The 15,895-nt window shown below is 45.2% G+C and overlaps 1 protein-coding gene across 1 annotated transcript in view; it reads right to left on the reverse strand.

The window, feature by feature from the left end:
• The window catches only part of CALN1 (calneuron 1), a 596,934-nt gene that overhangs the window by 279,867 nt on the left and 301,172 nt on the right, over nt 1–15,895 (reverse strand). The gene's annotated exons all lie outside the window — the stretch shown is intronic.

Consider the following 15,895-nt stretch of genomic DNA (forward strand, 5'->3'; position numbering starts at 1 on the left):
TCCCTGCCGAGTTCCTTCAAAAACTATGTGTAAATGTACCTAGAAGAATTTATGCTGCTTTGAAAGCAAAGGGGGTCACACCAAATATTGATTTGATTTAGATTTCTCTTCTAATCATTCACTTTGCATTTTGTTAATTGATAAAAATAAACTATAAACACTTTTATTTTTAAAAGCATTCTTAATTTGCAGAATTTTTTCCCATACCTGCCTAAAACTTTTGCACAGTATTGTATTTCATTTCATTATTATGGGGAAACGTTAAAAGGATGCATGTTTCAGATGAGATTAAACTCGCTGGAATACCTGGCGAGCTTTTGGCGAGTTTGCATAGTAACTCGCTGGATGTAATAGGCTGTAATTAAGAAACTACCACTGTTAATCTCCAGTGTGTTTGCACAAGCTATACAGAGGAACTTATTCTGACAGAAACCACTGTATGCATTGAAAGACATAAATTGAGTTTGACCTCATTAACCCTTCATAAGCCTTGTTTGTGCGCACAGATGTGTCCTCTTCTGTTCGCGTACGCATCTACCCGCTATCCATTCACTTTACATGGGGGACCTGCGGGTGCAATTTAGCTCTAAGTGCCGCGACATAGCGTTAACATGCAGCACAACAACAACAGAAGAGGACACATCTGTATTTAACTTTGAGAGCTTTGGGAAGGAGACAGGTGAAGGAGGACAGACAAGAGTAATGTGAAGAGTGTCAGTTGCTGAGGAGCATTCAAAAATACAAGAATTATATCTGTTGTGTGATTTAAAAAATGTTTTAGCATATTACATTTCATTTTTTTAAAACATTAAGGTGTATGCTCAAATATTTTATCCTTTACTTTACTAAAAACCATATAGAACACTCTTTAAATGTAACAACTATATAGGATGCAATTTACTACATCTGCTAATTTATTTATAATAAAACCCATCAAGTTAAAATAAAATATTTGGGGGGGAATGTAATGGCTTGTGGGCTGGTTTCTTCAGCCTTTGAATGTGTTTTACTAGGCCACTTACAGTATGTGAGCTAATAACTCGTACCCAATTACATTTACCCATATAAGAAAGAATGCTCACATCAGCAGCACAAAATCACTCTCTGCTAGTGGACGGTGGTAGAGGCCTTAGCAGAACATGCTGGTGCTCCAGCTGCCTGACCTTGCTGTTCTGCAGCCATCACTAAAGAGGTTCAGCTTCAAAAGCATACAATTGCATAAAACAAAAGTACACTTGATAAAAAAAAGAACTGAAGAAAGTTATAAGGCAAACTGCAAAGAAAACCTTACTAAATAACCCTACAAAATAAGTAAAAGTACCATAAACACAAAAGAAGAACAAAACAACTCTGAATAAAACAAATTTAGCTGCCACTCACTGTTGTACTGAATTTTTAGAAGGCTGATAGAATGCGAAAAGGGCAAATCAAAGCTGTAATCTGGAGAAGATGAGCAAATCAACACAACTCTCAGGAAAAAAACAATTTCACACTATTAATCAAAATTTGGTTAAATAATTGTGAACAGATTTCAGATACTTTCTACAACTTTGATCAAAACTGATGACATATTGTAAATTAGACATTAATTGAAGTGGGAGATTGGTTCCTGTACTCAGTTTTATAGTGAAGAGTGTTAATATGGGATTGTTGTGTTAATTGTGGGAAAGGCTGTGTGTGGATAATTGTATACAGAAGACAGGACACAGGTTCAGTGCAATTAATTTACTGTCAATGGTAGTAGTTAATAAAACAATTATTTACAATGTTGCTTTATCATAGAGGTAAGTATTCTTCTGAGATAATGATCTGATGGCTATTTGCAATATCACAGTGTAGAACTTTCCAACACAAGGTTGCATATCGAATTTGACAGTCCTCCATTTAGGTAGCCCAAGCTCCATATCCCAAAAAGTCTTCACTTAGTGATATAATGTTCAGTACGGTACATGTTTCAATTAATGTTCATATCTAACATGCAGCAGTAGTTTGCAGTACTTGCAATGGGAATAATATAGAAAGAATGCAGTATCCTGCTATCATCCTTCACTCCTCCTGAGTCAGTGTGTAGTAGGCTATTATTTCAGTAAGTATTGTGTAGCCTACTACACATCTGGCATTTCAGAGCCCACCACACAGTGGCAGATTGTTTAAAAAAATAAAAACAACTACTTGTTAACTGTTATTACCATATGTATCATCACTAAAGTAAGTTACAATCCCACATAAAAATAGGTCATTTAAAACAATTAACACTTTGCACAATTTCAAATGCAGGACCAATAATGGGTAACCTAGCTCTGTGCAACAAAGGACTTCACTCCATACACCAGTCACTCTGCACAATAAGATTACATATGGCAAACCGGACCAGAAGTAGGAACATACTAATGTTGCTCATGTACTAGTTAATGTACCCAGGGTTCTCTAACAATATTAATTTATAAAGTTCCTCCCAGTTAGACATCTTTGTTTTACACCATAAGCATTTACACATTGACAGTCCCGCGCGTCCACAAACTTCCCTGACACACTTCCAGCCACCGAACCACCCAACCATATCCTACAGGAAAGAACACATGAACAATAGCACTCAGAACTTCACAGACAAGGCAGTATTTAGAACTGCACACTACAGTATTACTTTAGGGATGGCCATCGTAAATAATTGGCGCAGATGCCACATGGCAAATTAACCATGGATGTTTATGCGGTAAACTCACCCGTGCACAAACATACTGAGCTGCAAAAACCACTTGTCTGCAAATGAATTTAACTAATGCAACCATTGTATGAGTATTGGAAAAGGCATGATATGACTGGAACCATCTCTAACCTGACATCAAATGAAAAACTATTTCCATCAAGCCGCTTACATCAATGTTTATTTCTACATAATACACCTTGATTCCTGAAGAAGACCAGGTGTCTGATAATAAAATTTTAAACCTACCGGTAAATCTTTTTCTCCTAGTCCGTAGAGGATGCTGGGGACTCCGTAAGGACCATGGGGTATAGACGGGCTCCGCAGGAGACATGGGCACTATAAAGAACTTTAGAATGGGTGTGCACTGGCTCCTCCCTCTATGCCCCTCCTCCAGACCTCAGTTAGAGAACTGTGCCCAGAGGAGACGGACAGTACGAGGAAAGGATTTTGGTAATCCAAGGGCAAGATTCATACCAGCCCACACCATCCACACCGTATAACATGGAATATACGCAACCAGTTAACAGTATGCAACAAACAGTATCAGGCAAAGACTGATTTCAACTGTAACATAACCCTTATGTAAGCAACAACTATATACAAGCCTTGCAGAAAATAGTCCGCACTGGGACGGGCGCCCAGCATCCTCTACGGACTAGGAGAAAAAGATTTACCGGTTAGTTTAAAATCTTATTTTCTCTTATGTACTAGAGGATGCTGGGGACTCCGTAAGGACCATGGGGTTTATACCAAAGCTCCAGACCAGACGGGAGAGTGCAGATGACTCTGCAGCACCGATTGAGCAAACGCAAGATCCTCATCAGCCAGGGTATCAAACTTGTAGAACTTTGCAAAAGTGTTTGAACCCGACCAAGTCGCCATTCGGCAAAGCTGTAATGCCGAGACGCCTCGGGCAGCCGCCCAAGAAGAGCCCACCTTCTGAGTGGAATTGGCCTTTACTGAATTTGGTAACGGCAATCCAGCCGTAGAATGAGCCTGCTGAATCGTGGTACAGTTCCAGCGAGCAATAGTCTGCTTAGAAGCAGGAGCGCCAACCTTGTTAACTGCATACAGGATAAACAGTGCCTCTGATTTCCTAACCCGAGCCGTCCTGGCTACATAAATTTTTAAGGCGCTGACTACATCTAGGGACTTTGAGTCCTCCAAGTCACCCGTAGCCACAGGCACCACAATAGGTTGGTTCATATGAAATGATGAAACCACATTGGGCAAAAATTGAGGACGAGTCCTCAACTCCGCTCTATCCACATGGAAAATCAGATAGGGGCTCTTGTGAGACAAGGCCACCAATTCGGACACCCGCCTCGCAGATGCCAAGGCCAACAACATGACCACCTTCCAAGTGAGAAATTTTAATTCAACCGTCTGAATCGGTTCAAACCAGTGAGATTTTAGGAACCGTAAAACCACGTTAAGGTCCCACGGTGCCACTGGGGGCACAAAAGGAGGCTGGATGTGCAGCACTCCCTTTACAAAAGTCTGGACTTCTGGGAGAGAAGCCAATTCCTTCTGAAAGAATATAGATAGGGCCGAAATTTGTACCTTAATAAAGCCTAACTTCAGGCCCATATCCACTCCTGTCTGTAGAAAGTGGAGAAAACGGCCCAGATGGAAATCCTCCATAGGAGCATTCTTGGCTTCACACCAAGAAACATACTTCCTCCAGATACGGCGATAATGTTTAGCCGTCACCTCCTTCCTAGCCTTTATCAGCGTAGGGATGACTTCTTCCGGAATACCTTTCCCAGCTAAGATTCGGTGTTCAACCGCCATGCCGTCAAACGTAACTGCGGTAAGTCTTGGAACATGCATGGCCCCTGCTGTAACAGGTCATCCCTGAGAGGAAGAGGCCACGGATCTTCTGTGAGCATTTCCTGAAGATCTGAGTACCAGGCCCTTCGAGGCCAATCTCGAACAATGAGTATTGTCTGCACTCTGTTTTGTCTTTTTATTCTCAACATTTTTGAGATGAGAGGAAGAGGAGGGAACACATAGACCGACTGAAACACCCATGGTGTCACCAGGGCATCCACCGCTACTGCCTGAGGGTCCCTTGACCTGGCACAATACCTCCGAAGCTTCTTGTTGAGGCGTGACGCCATCATGTCTATTTGAGGAATTACCCAAAGACTTGTTATCTCTGCAAAAACTTCTTGATGAAGTCCCCACTCTCCTGGATGGAGATCATGCCTGCTGAGGAAGTCTGCTTCCCAGTTGTCCACTCCCGGAATGAAGACTGCTGACAGAGCACTAATGTGATTTTCCGCCCAGCGAAGAATCCTGGTGGCTTCCGCCATTGCCGCTCTGCTCCTTGTCCCGCCTTGGCGATTTACATGAGCCACGGCTGTGACGTTGTCTGATTGAATCAGAACCAGTAGGTCGCGAAGAAGATTCTCTGCTTGTCGTAGGCCATTGTATATGGCCCTTAATTCCAGTATGTTGATGTGTAGACAAGCCTCCTGGCTTGACCATAGTCCCTGAAAATTTCTTCCTTGTGTGACTGCTCCTCATCCTCGGAGGCTCGTGTCCGTGGTCACCAGAACCCAGTCCCGAATGCCAAATCTGCAACCCTCTAGAAGGAGAGCACTCTGCAGCCACCACAGGAGAGACACCCTGGCCCTGGGAGACAGGCTTATTTTCTGATGTATTTTTAGATGGGACCCGGACCACTTGTCCAGAAGGTCCCACTGAAATGTCCTCGCATGAAACCTGCCGAATGGGATGGCCTCGTAGGCTGCCACCATTTTCACCAGAACTCGAGTGCATTGATGAACAGACACTCTTTTTGGTTTTAGCAGGTCTCTGACCATGTTCTGGAGATCCTGGGTTTTTTCCATCGGGAGAAAAACCCTCTTCTGTTCCGTGTCCAGAATCATGCCTAGGAATGATAGTCGAGTCGTTGGAATCAATTGTGACTTTGGCAGATTTAGAATCCAACCGTGCTATTGTAGCACTCTCAGGGAGAGCGACAAGCTTTTCAGCAATTGATCTCTTGATCTCGCTTTTATCAGGAGATAGTCCAAGTACGGGATAATTGTGACTCCCTGCCTGCGCAGGAGCACCATCATCTCCGCCATCACCTTGGTGAAAATCCTCGGGCCGTGGAAAGCCCAAACGGCAACGTCTGAAACTGGTAATGACAGTCCTGTACAGCGAATCTCAGGTACTCCTGATGAGGAGGATATATGGGAACATGAAGGTATGCATCCTTTATGTCTAGTGACACCATAAAATCCCCCCCTTCCAGACTGGAGATCACTGCCCGGAGCGATTCCATCTTGAATTTGAACTTTTTCAAGTACCGGTTTAGGGATTTTAGATTTAAAATTGTCTGACCGAGCAATCCGGCTTCGGGACCACGAACAGCGTTGAATAGTACCCTTTCCCTTGTTGGACTAGGGGAACCTTGATAATCACGTGCTGTTGACACAGCTTTTGAATTGCAGCTAACACTACTGCTCTCTCTGGGGGAGAAGCTGGCAAGGCCGACTTGAAAAATCGGCGAGGGGGCACCCCTTCAAATTCCAGTTTGTAGCCTTGGGATATAATTTCCATCGCCCAAGGATCCACGTCTGACAGAACCCAGACCTGGCTGAAGAGTCGAAGACGTGCCCCCACCGGTGCGGACTCCCTCAGTGGAGCCCCAGCGTCATGCGGTGAATTTAGTAGAAGCCGGGGAGGACTTCTGTTCCTGGGAATTAGCCGAAGCAGGCGTTCTTTTCACTCTACCCTTACCTCTGGCGAGGAAGGATGAGCCCCGACCTCTTCTGGACTTATGCGACCGAAAGGACTGCATCTGATATTGTGGAGTTTTCTTTTGCTGTGGGGGAACAAAAGGCAAAAGAGTAGATTTACCCGCGGTAGCTGTGGAAACCAGGTCCGCGAGACCTTCCCCAAATAAAACTTCACCCTTGTAAGGTAAAACCTCCATATGCTTCTTTGAGTCGAAATCACCCGTCCATTGGCGGGTCCACAGGGCTCGCTTAGCAGAAATCGCCATGGCGTTGGCTCTTGAACCTATCAGCCCAACGTCTCTTTGAGCGTCTCTCATATATAAGACTGCGTCTTTAATGTGACCTAAGGTCAATAAAATGGTATCCCTATCTAGGGTATCAAAGTCAGCTGACAAGGTATCTGTCCAAGCTGCAACTGTGCTACATACCCATGCCGATGCTATTGCCGGTCTGAGTAAAGCACCCGTATGCGTATAAATAGATTTTAAGGTAGTTTCCTGTCTGCGATCAGCAGGATCCTTGAGGGCTGCCGTGTCCGGAGACGGTAGCGCCACCTTCTTGGACAAGCGCGTTAAAGCCTTGTACACCCTGGGCGAGGATTCCCACCGTACCCTGTCCTGTGCAGGGAAAGGATATGCCATAAGAATCCTCTTGGGAATCTGCAGTTTTTTGTCTGGAGTTTCCCAAGCTTTTTCAAATAACTCGTTTAGCTCATGAGATGGGGGAAAGGTTACCTCAGGTTTCTTTTCCTTATACATGCGCACCCTGGTGTCAGGGACAGAGGGGTCATCTGTGATATGCAAAACATCTTTTATTGCAATAATCATATTAATGAATACTTTTGGCCACCCTTGGGTGTAACTTTGCATCATCGTAGTCGACACTGGAGTCAGAATCCGTGTTGGTATCAGTGTCTGCTATTTGGGATAGAGAACGTTTTTGAGACCCTGAAGGGCCTTGTGACACAGTCAAAGCCATGGATTGACTCCCTGCTTTTTCCCTGGACTCTGCTTTGTCCATCCTCTTATGTAATAAGGTCACATTTGCATTCAAAACATTCCACATGTCCAACCAATCAGGTGTCGGCGTTGCCGACGGAGACACCACAATCATCTGCTCCTCCTCCTCCTTAGCTGAGCCTTCCGCTTCAGACATGTCGACACACTCGTACCGACACCCCCACACACACAGGGATATATTTATATGGAGACAGTTCCCCAATAAGGCCCTTTGGAGAGACAGAGAGAGAGTAAGCCAGCACACACCCAGCGCCAACCGACACTGAAAACAAATTCCCAGATAATATAGCGCTTTTATATATAATTATCTGTATAATACACTCACTGCGCCTTACAAATGCCCCCCCCCCTCTTTTCTGCCCTGTGTCACCGTGTTCAGCAGGGCAGAGTCTGGGGAGCCAGCTTCTCTGCAGTGCACTGTGGAGAAAATGGCGCTGGTTAGTGCTGTGGAATCAAGCTCCGCCCCCTCCAGCGGCGGGCTTCGGTTCCGCTTAATTTTGTTATACTGGCGGGGGATTTTTATATCTACTGCCTCCGCAGCCTATATATATGTATTTGCCAGTCCTAGAGGTTTATATTGCTGCCCAGGGCACCCCCCCCTTGCGCCCTGCATCCATCAGTGACTGCAGTGTGTGTTGTGTGTGGGAGCAATGATGCGCAGTGTTACCGCTCCGCGCTTACCTCAGGGAAGATATGAAGTCTTCTGCCGCCTTTGAAGTCTTCTTTCTTCTTATACTCACCCGGCTTCTCGGCTCTGCGAGGAGGACGGCGGCGCGGCTCTGGGACGAACGGCAAGGGGAGACCTGCGTTCCGACTCCCTCTGGAGCTAATGGTGTCCAGTAGCCTAAGAAGCAGAGCCTATCACTTAAGTAGGTCTGCTTCTCTCTCCTCAGTCCCACGATGCAGGGAGCCTGTTGCCAGCAGTGCTCCCTGAAAATAAAAAACCTAACAAAATTATTTTTTCAGAGAAATTCAGGAGAGCTCCCTGTAATGCACCCAGTCTCCTCTGGGCACAGGAACTAACTGAGGTCTGGAGGAGGGGCATAGAGGGAGGAGCCAGTGCGCACCCATTCTAAAGTCTTTAGAGTGCCCATGTCTCCTGCGGAGCCCGTCTATACCCCATGGTCCTTACGGAGTCCACAGCATCCTCTAGGACGTAAGAGAAAAATACACATTGAAAACACAAGCTATTACTCAGAATTAAATAAGTTTTCCTTTGCCAGGATCACTCACACTTAAAGTGACTACTTGCTAGTGGGATGCCCTATTCTTGTACATTATTCACCATCCCAAGTATTGGCAAGCACAAACTACTAAGTTAGATATTTATATGAATACCTTACTAAACATTATACCATTATCAACTTGCCCACAAACATGACAGGCTGGGCTTACTCTGACATGTTCACATCTGATGCAACCAGTCTAAAACACCCACTTGGCAGCTGTCAGAAAATAAACTTCCAACAGCCTCCAATCTCAGATGGCCCCTCTGCATTCTTACCTCCCCCCCCCCCACACACACACACCCCTACTTCTCAGTGCCTGCTGATCTGGCAGTCCGGCGGCTCCCCAGGGGAAAAGTGAATGAGGCAGCTCTCAGCATCCTAGTGTAAACTCGCAACTGCAGAGAAGAGCAGTCGGCGGGGACATGTAAAGCTGCAATTTCGTGATGTTCCAATCATCAATGGTACTATATAATGATAACCAATATTTTAAAATATAGATATTAATGTTCTGTGTTAAAAAAATAAGTATTTTTTTTATAAAATCATGTTGGATAAGTTTTAAATAGATCATTTAAAAAAATGACGATCTGTGAGAGGTTTTTGAAAAACATTAGCCAGATAAGTGGTTAAGTGAGGACTTTTAGGTTAAGAATCACAGGCCACCCACATGGAAAACTGCAGTCTTGAGTAGTAAAATATTATATTGTTATATACTGCAATATTTCAGTAACAGGTTTTTGATCTCAGGAGAATACCACCTCTACGATTAAGCAACTTTGTATATAATTAGGATTACCATACTATCCCTTTAAACCAGAGGTTCTCAAACTCGGTCCTCGGGGGCACACACAGTGCATGTTTTGCAGGTCTCCTCACAGAATCGCAAGTGAATTAATTAGCTCCACCTGTGGACCTTTTAAAATGTGTCAGTGAGTAATTAATACACCTGTCCACCTGCTGGGTTACCTGCAAAACATGCACTGTGTGTGCCCCCGAGGACCGAGTTTGAGAACCTCTGCTTTAAACCAAGACATATATTACACAGACACTGTGGCTGACGGACGTCAAGCCTGCATTTCACCTGGTTTTAATCAGCCACAGAACCTGTGTAATTAATGAGTGCCCCGGTTAAAGTGATAGGCCCTACACACTGGCCGATTTTTTGAAAGATATGAACGATCTCGTTCATAAATGAACGAGAACTTGTTCATATCTTTCAGTGTGGAGGCTCCAGCGATGAACGATGCGCGGTCCCGCGCTCGTTCATCGCTGGTCCCCCGTCGGCTGTGCATGCAGGCCAATATGGACGATCTCGTCCATATTTGCCTGCAGTTCTATGGAGCCGCGTGACGGGGGGAGTGAAGAAACTTCACTCCCCCCGTCACTGCCCCCCCCGCCGCCGGGTCGCTCGTCGGCCGTATCCGCCGTCGGGCAGCTCGGCGGCGGGACGGCCAGTGAATAGGGCCCCTGAGAGTATGTTAAGCCTATATATAATTGTTTCATTAACCAGTGTAATTGTCTTAACATTGAGAATACATTAATTGCACTGAATCTGTGTTATGTCTACTGTACACAATCACGCACAATGCTCTCTAAAATGAACACAAAATTTCCCACACTAATACACATTTCACTACACAAAATAAACGCAGAAACTCATCTTCCGTCTCTCTTGTGTTCCTTGTGGGTCCTCTGCCCTTACACAAGCACACACAGTATAGAGTGTAAGCTCACCCATCACCCATCCAAGGATAAATTTGACATTGAATAGAACAATCTATACAAAAAAGATCCTAGCCCCTCAAGGTGTGTAGTTCTAACAATTTGGGTTCTAGCAGCTATATACCTAGGAGAGGATTGCCACTCCTCTTACAGAACTGATAGCATAAGAAAACTAGGTGGTGCTTGTACACAGACACAGTAATATACAGATAATACAATTAATGAAAACCAATGAACACACAGATAGCTAATTATAATAATAACTCCCGGGAATAAAACAGCAATAATATAGACACAAAAATTAATAATTCTCCTGCATGGGGATAATTATAATGCACATAAATTAGTTAAAAAGCTAAAAAAAATTATTTACGATGACTCTATATTAAAAAACGTATACAATCTCCCAGTGATCCAAGCTGCATAATTGCAGGATCAAAATAATACGTTCCATTGGTTTTAATAAATTGTATTCAATAGAACCAATCTCACGTTTGATAACGTTGATATATAATCTGTCCAATGTTACACAATTTAATTGGATTGTTTTCATTTATAATATGTCAGCCTACAAATAATTACCTATCATTGTATAGTGCATTGTTTGTTCAAGGAAGGAATCTGTTAGAAAAAGGAATTTAACTCTTGTACAATCAGCTTCACATCTCTTCACTGAAGAGCTACCAAAAGCAGCTACCAAAAGCAGTTGCCTAGATGTGTAATTGGTTTGACAGTTTCCCATTGACACTAATGTATACATTACCAGTGTAGTGTGTCCATGCAGCTGTATTGATGAATTTTGACCCTAGACTGCAAGTAGAGGCTCTATAATGATATGACAACCAGTTTAGAAAGGACATCTTTAACTCCAGGGGCTAGTATTGAGTGATGATTCAATTCCGCTAGCACGAACAGCAAGCATTTTGCAGGAAAAGAGAAAGCTTTTAAAAGTTCTAATTTAAGAGTATAAAGGGTACTGAAAAAAATAAGAATTTACTTACCGATAATTCTATTTCTCGGAGTCCGTAGTGGATGCTGGGGTTCCTGAAAGGACCATGGGGAATAGCGGCTCCGCAGGAGACAGGGCACAAAAAAGTAAAGCTTTACTAGGTCAGGTGGTGTGCACTGGCTCCTCCCCCTATGACCCTCCTCCAGACTCCAGTTAGGTACTGTGCCCGGACGAGCATACACAATAAGGGAGGCATTTTGAATCCCGGGTAAGACTCATACCAGCCACACCAATCACACCGTACAACTTGTGATCTAAACCCAGTTAACAGTATGACAACAGAAAGGGCCTCTTAAAGATGGCTCCTTAACAATAACCCGAATTAGTTAACAATAACTATGTACAAGTATTGCAGATAATCCGCACTTGGGATGGGCGCCCAGCATCCACTACGGACTCCGAGAAATAGAATTATCGGTAAGTAAATTCTTATTTTCTCTATCGTCCTAAGTGGATGCTGGGGTTCCTGAAAGGACCATGGGGATTATACCAAAGCTCCCAAACGGGCGGGAGAGTGCGGATGACTCTGCAGCACCGAATGAGAGAACTCCAGGTCCTCCTTTGCCAGGGTATCAAATTTGTAAAATTTTACAAACGTGTTCTCCCCCGACCACGTAGCTGCTCGGCAGAGTTGTAATGCCGAGACCCCTCGGGCAGCCGCCCAAGATGAGCCCACCTTCCTTGTGGAGTGGGCTTTTACAGTTTTAGGCTGTGGCAGGCCTGCCACAGAATGTGCAAGTTGAATTGTGTTACAAATCCAACGAGCAATCGACTGCTTAGAAGCAGGTGCGCCCAACTTGTTGGGTGCATACAATATAAACAGCGAGTCAGATTTTCTGACTCCAGCCGTCCTTGCAATGTATATTTTTAAGGCTCTGACAACGTCCAACAACTTGGAGTCCTCCAAGTCGCTAGTGGCCGCAGGCACCACAATAGGTTGGTTCAGATGAAATGCTGATACCACTTTAGGGAGAAAATGCGGACGAGTCCGCAGTTCTGCCCTATCCGAATGGAAGATTAGATAAGGACTTTTATAAGATAAAGCCGCCAATTCAGATACTCTCCTGGCAGAGGCCAGGGCTAGTAACATAGTCACTTTCAATGTGAGATATTTCAAATCCACCTTTTTCAATGGTTCAAACCAATGGGATTTGAGGAAATCTAAAACTACATTTAGATCCCACGGTGCCACCGGAGGCACCACAGGAGGCTGTATATGCAGTACTCCCTTGACAAAAGTCTGGACCTCAGGGACAGAGGCCAATTCTTTTTGGAAGAATATTGACAGGGCCGAAATTTGAACCTTAATGGATCCCAATTTGAGACCCATAGATAATCCTGATTGCAGGAAATGTAGGAAACGACCCAGTTGGAATTCCTCCGTCGGAACCCTCCGATCCTCGCACCACGCTACATATTTTCGCCAAATGCGGTGATAATGTTTCACGGTGACTTCCTTCCGTGCCTTAATCAAGGTAGGAATGACTTCTTCTGGAATGCCTTTCCCTTTTAGGATCTGGCGTTCAACCGCCATGCCGTCAAACGCAGCCGCGGTAAGTCTTGAAAAAGACAGGGACCCTGCTGTAGCAGGTCCCTTCTCAGAGGTAGAGGCCACGGTTCGTCCGTGAGCATCTCTTGAAGTTCCGGATACCAAGTCCTTCTCGGCCAATCCGGAACCACTAGTATTGTTCTTACTCTTCTTTGCCGTATGATCTTCAATACCTTTGGTATGAGCGGCAGAGGAGGAAACACATACACTGACTGGTACACCCAAGGAGTTACCAGTGCGTCCACAGCTATTGCCTGTGGATCTCTTGACCTGGCGCAATATTTGTCCAGTTTCTTGTTGAGGCGAGACGCCATCATGTCTACAATTGGTCTTTCCCAACGGTCTATTAACATGTTGAAGACTTCTGGATGTAGACCCCACTCTCCCGGATGAAGATCGTGTCTGCTGAGGAAGTCTGCTTCCCAGTTGTCCACGCCCGGGATGAACACTGCTGACAGTGCTATCACGTGATTCTCCGCCCAGCGAAGAATCTTGGCAGCTTCTGCCATTGCACTCCTGCTTCTTGTGCCGCCCTGCCTGTTTACATGGGCGACCGCCGTGATGTTGTCCGACTGAATCAACACCGGCTTTCCTTGCAGGAGAAGTTCCGCCTGGCTTAGAGCATTGTAGATTGCTCTTAGTTCCAGAATGTTTATGTGAAGAGACTTTTCCAGACTCGTCCATACTCCCTGGAAGTTTCTTCCTTGTGTGACTGCTCCCCAGCCTCTCAGGCTGGCGTCCGTGGTCACCAGGATCCAATCCTGAATGCCGAATCTGCGGCCTTCTAATAGGTGAGCCTTCTGCAACCACCACAGAAGTGACACCCTTGTCTTTGGTGACAGGGTTATTCGCAGGTGCATCTGCAGATGCGACCCTGACCATTTGTCCAACAGATCCCTTTGGAATATTCTTGCATGGAATCTGCCGAATGGAATTGCTTCGTAAGAAGCCACCATTTTTCCCAGGACTCTTGTGCATTGATGTACTGACACTTTTCCTGGTTTTAGGAGGTTCCTGACCAGATCGGATAACTCCTTGGCTTTTTCCTCTGGAAGGAAAACCTTTTTCTGAACCGTGTCCAGAATCATTCCTAGGAACAGCAGACGAGTTGTCGGGATTAAATGGGATTTTGGAATATTCAGAATCCACCCGTGTTGTCTTAGCACCTCTTGAGATAGTGCTAAAGCTGTCTCCAGCTGTTCTCTGGACCTTGCCCTTATTAGGAGATCGTCCAAGTATGGGATAACTAATACGCCTTTTCTTCGAAGAAGAATCATCATCTCGGCCATTACCTTGGTAAAGACCCGAGGCGCCGTGGACAATCCGAACGGCAGCGTCTGAAACTGATAGTGACAGTTTTGAACAATGAACCTGAGGTACCCCTGGTGTGCGGGGTAAATCGGAACGTGTAGATACGCATCCTTGATGTCCAAGGATACCATAAAGTCCCCTTCTTCCAGGTTCGCTATCACTGCTCTGAGTGACTCCATCTTGAACTTGAACTTTTTTATGTAGAGGTTCAAGGACTTCAGATTTAGAATAGGCCTTACCGAGCCATCCGGCTTCGGTACCACAAATAGAGTGGAATAATACCCCTTTCCTTGTTGTAATAGGGGTACTTTGACTATCACCTGCTGAGCGTACAGCTTGTGAATGGCTTCCAACACCCTCTCCCTTTCGGAAGAGACGGTTGGTAAGGCAGACTTCAGGAAACGATGAGGAGGATCCGTCTCTAATTCCAACCTGTACCCCTGAGATATTATCTGCAGGATCCAGGGGTCTACCTGCGAGTGAGCCCACTGCGCGCTGTAATTTTTGAGACGGCCCCCCACTGTCCCCGAGTCCGCTTGAGAGGCCCCAGCGTCATGCTGAGGTTTTTGCAGGAGCCGGGGAGGGCTTCTGTTCCTGGGAAGGAGCTGCCTGTTGGTGTCTCTTCCCTCTTCCTCTGCCTCGTGGCAGGTACGACAAGCCCTTTGCTCTCTTATTTTTGTAGGAGCGAAAAGGCTGCGGTTGAAAGGTCGGTGCCTTTCTCTGTTGGGGAGTGACTTGAGGTAAAAAAGTGGATTTCCCGGCAGTAGCCGTGGCCACCAAGTCTGATAGACCAACTCCAAATAACTCCTCCCCTTTATACGGCAAAACCTCCATGTGACGTTTTGAATCCGCATCGCCTGTCCACTGTCGTGTCCATAAGGCTCTTCTGGCTGAAATGGACATAGCACTCACCCGAGATGCCAGTGTGCAAATATCCCTCTGTGCATCACGCATATAGATAAATGCATCCTTTATTTGTTCTAACGACAGTAAAACATTGTCCCTATCTAGGGTATCAATATTTTCAATCAGGGATTCTGACCAAACTACTCCAGCACTGCACATCCAGGCAGTTGCTATAGCTGGTCGTAGTATAACACCTGCATGTGTGTATATATTCTTTTGAATAACTTCCATCTTTCTATCTGATGGATCCTTAAGTGCGGCCGTCTCAGGAGAGGGTAACGCCACTTGTTTGGATAAGCGTGTGAGCGCCTTGTCCACCTTAGGGGGTGTTTCCCAGCGCGCCCTAACCTCTGGCGGGAAAGGGTATAATGCCAATAACTTTTTTGAAATTATCAACTTTTTATCAGGAGCAACCCACGCTTCATCACACACGTCATTTAATTCTTCTGATTCAGGAAAAACTGTTTGTAGTTTTTTCACACCATACATATCAGCTAAATGTAACGTCTCCTTCATTGCCAAAATCATATAACGTGTGGCCCTACTGGAAAATACGTTTGAATTTCTACCGTCGTCACTGGAATCAGTGCCCGTGTCTGGGTCTGTGTCGACCGACTGAGGCAAAGGGCGTTTTACAGCCCCTGACGGTGTTTGAGGCGCCTGGACAGGCATTAATTGATTGTCCGGC

The sequence above is a fragment of the Pseudophryne corroboree genome, chromosome 2 (genome assembly GCF_028390025.1).
Source record: "Pseudophryne corroboree isolate aPseCor3 chromosome 2, aPseCor3.hap2, whole genome shotgun sequence".
NCBI classification, from domain to species: Eukaryota; Metazoa; Chordata; class Amphibia; order Anura; family Myobatrachidae; genus Pseudophryne; species Pseudophryne corroboree.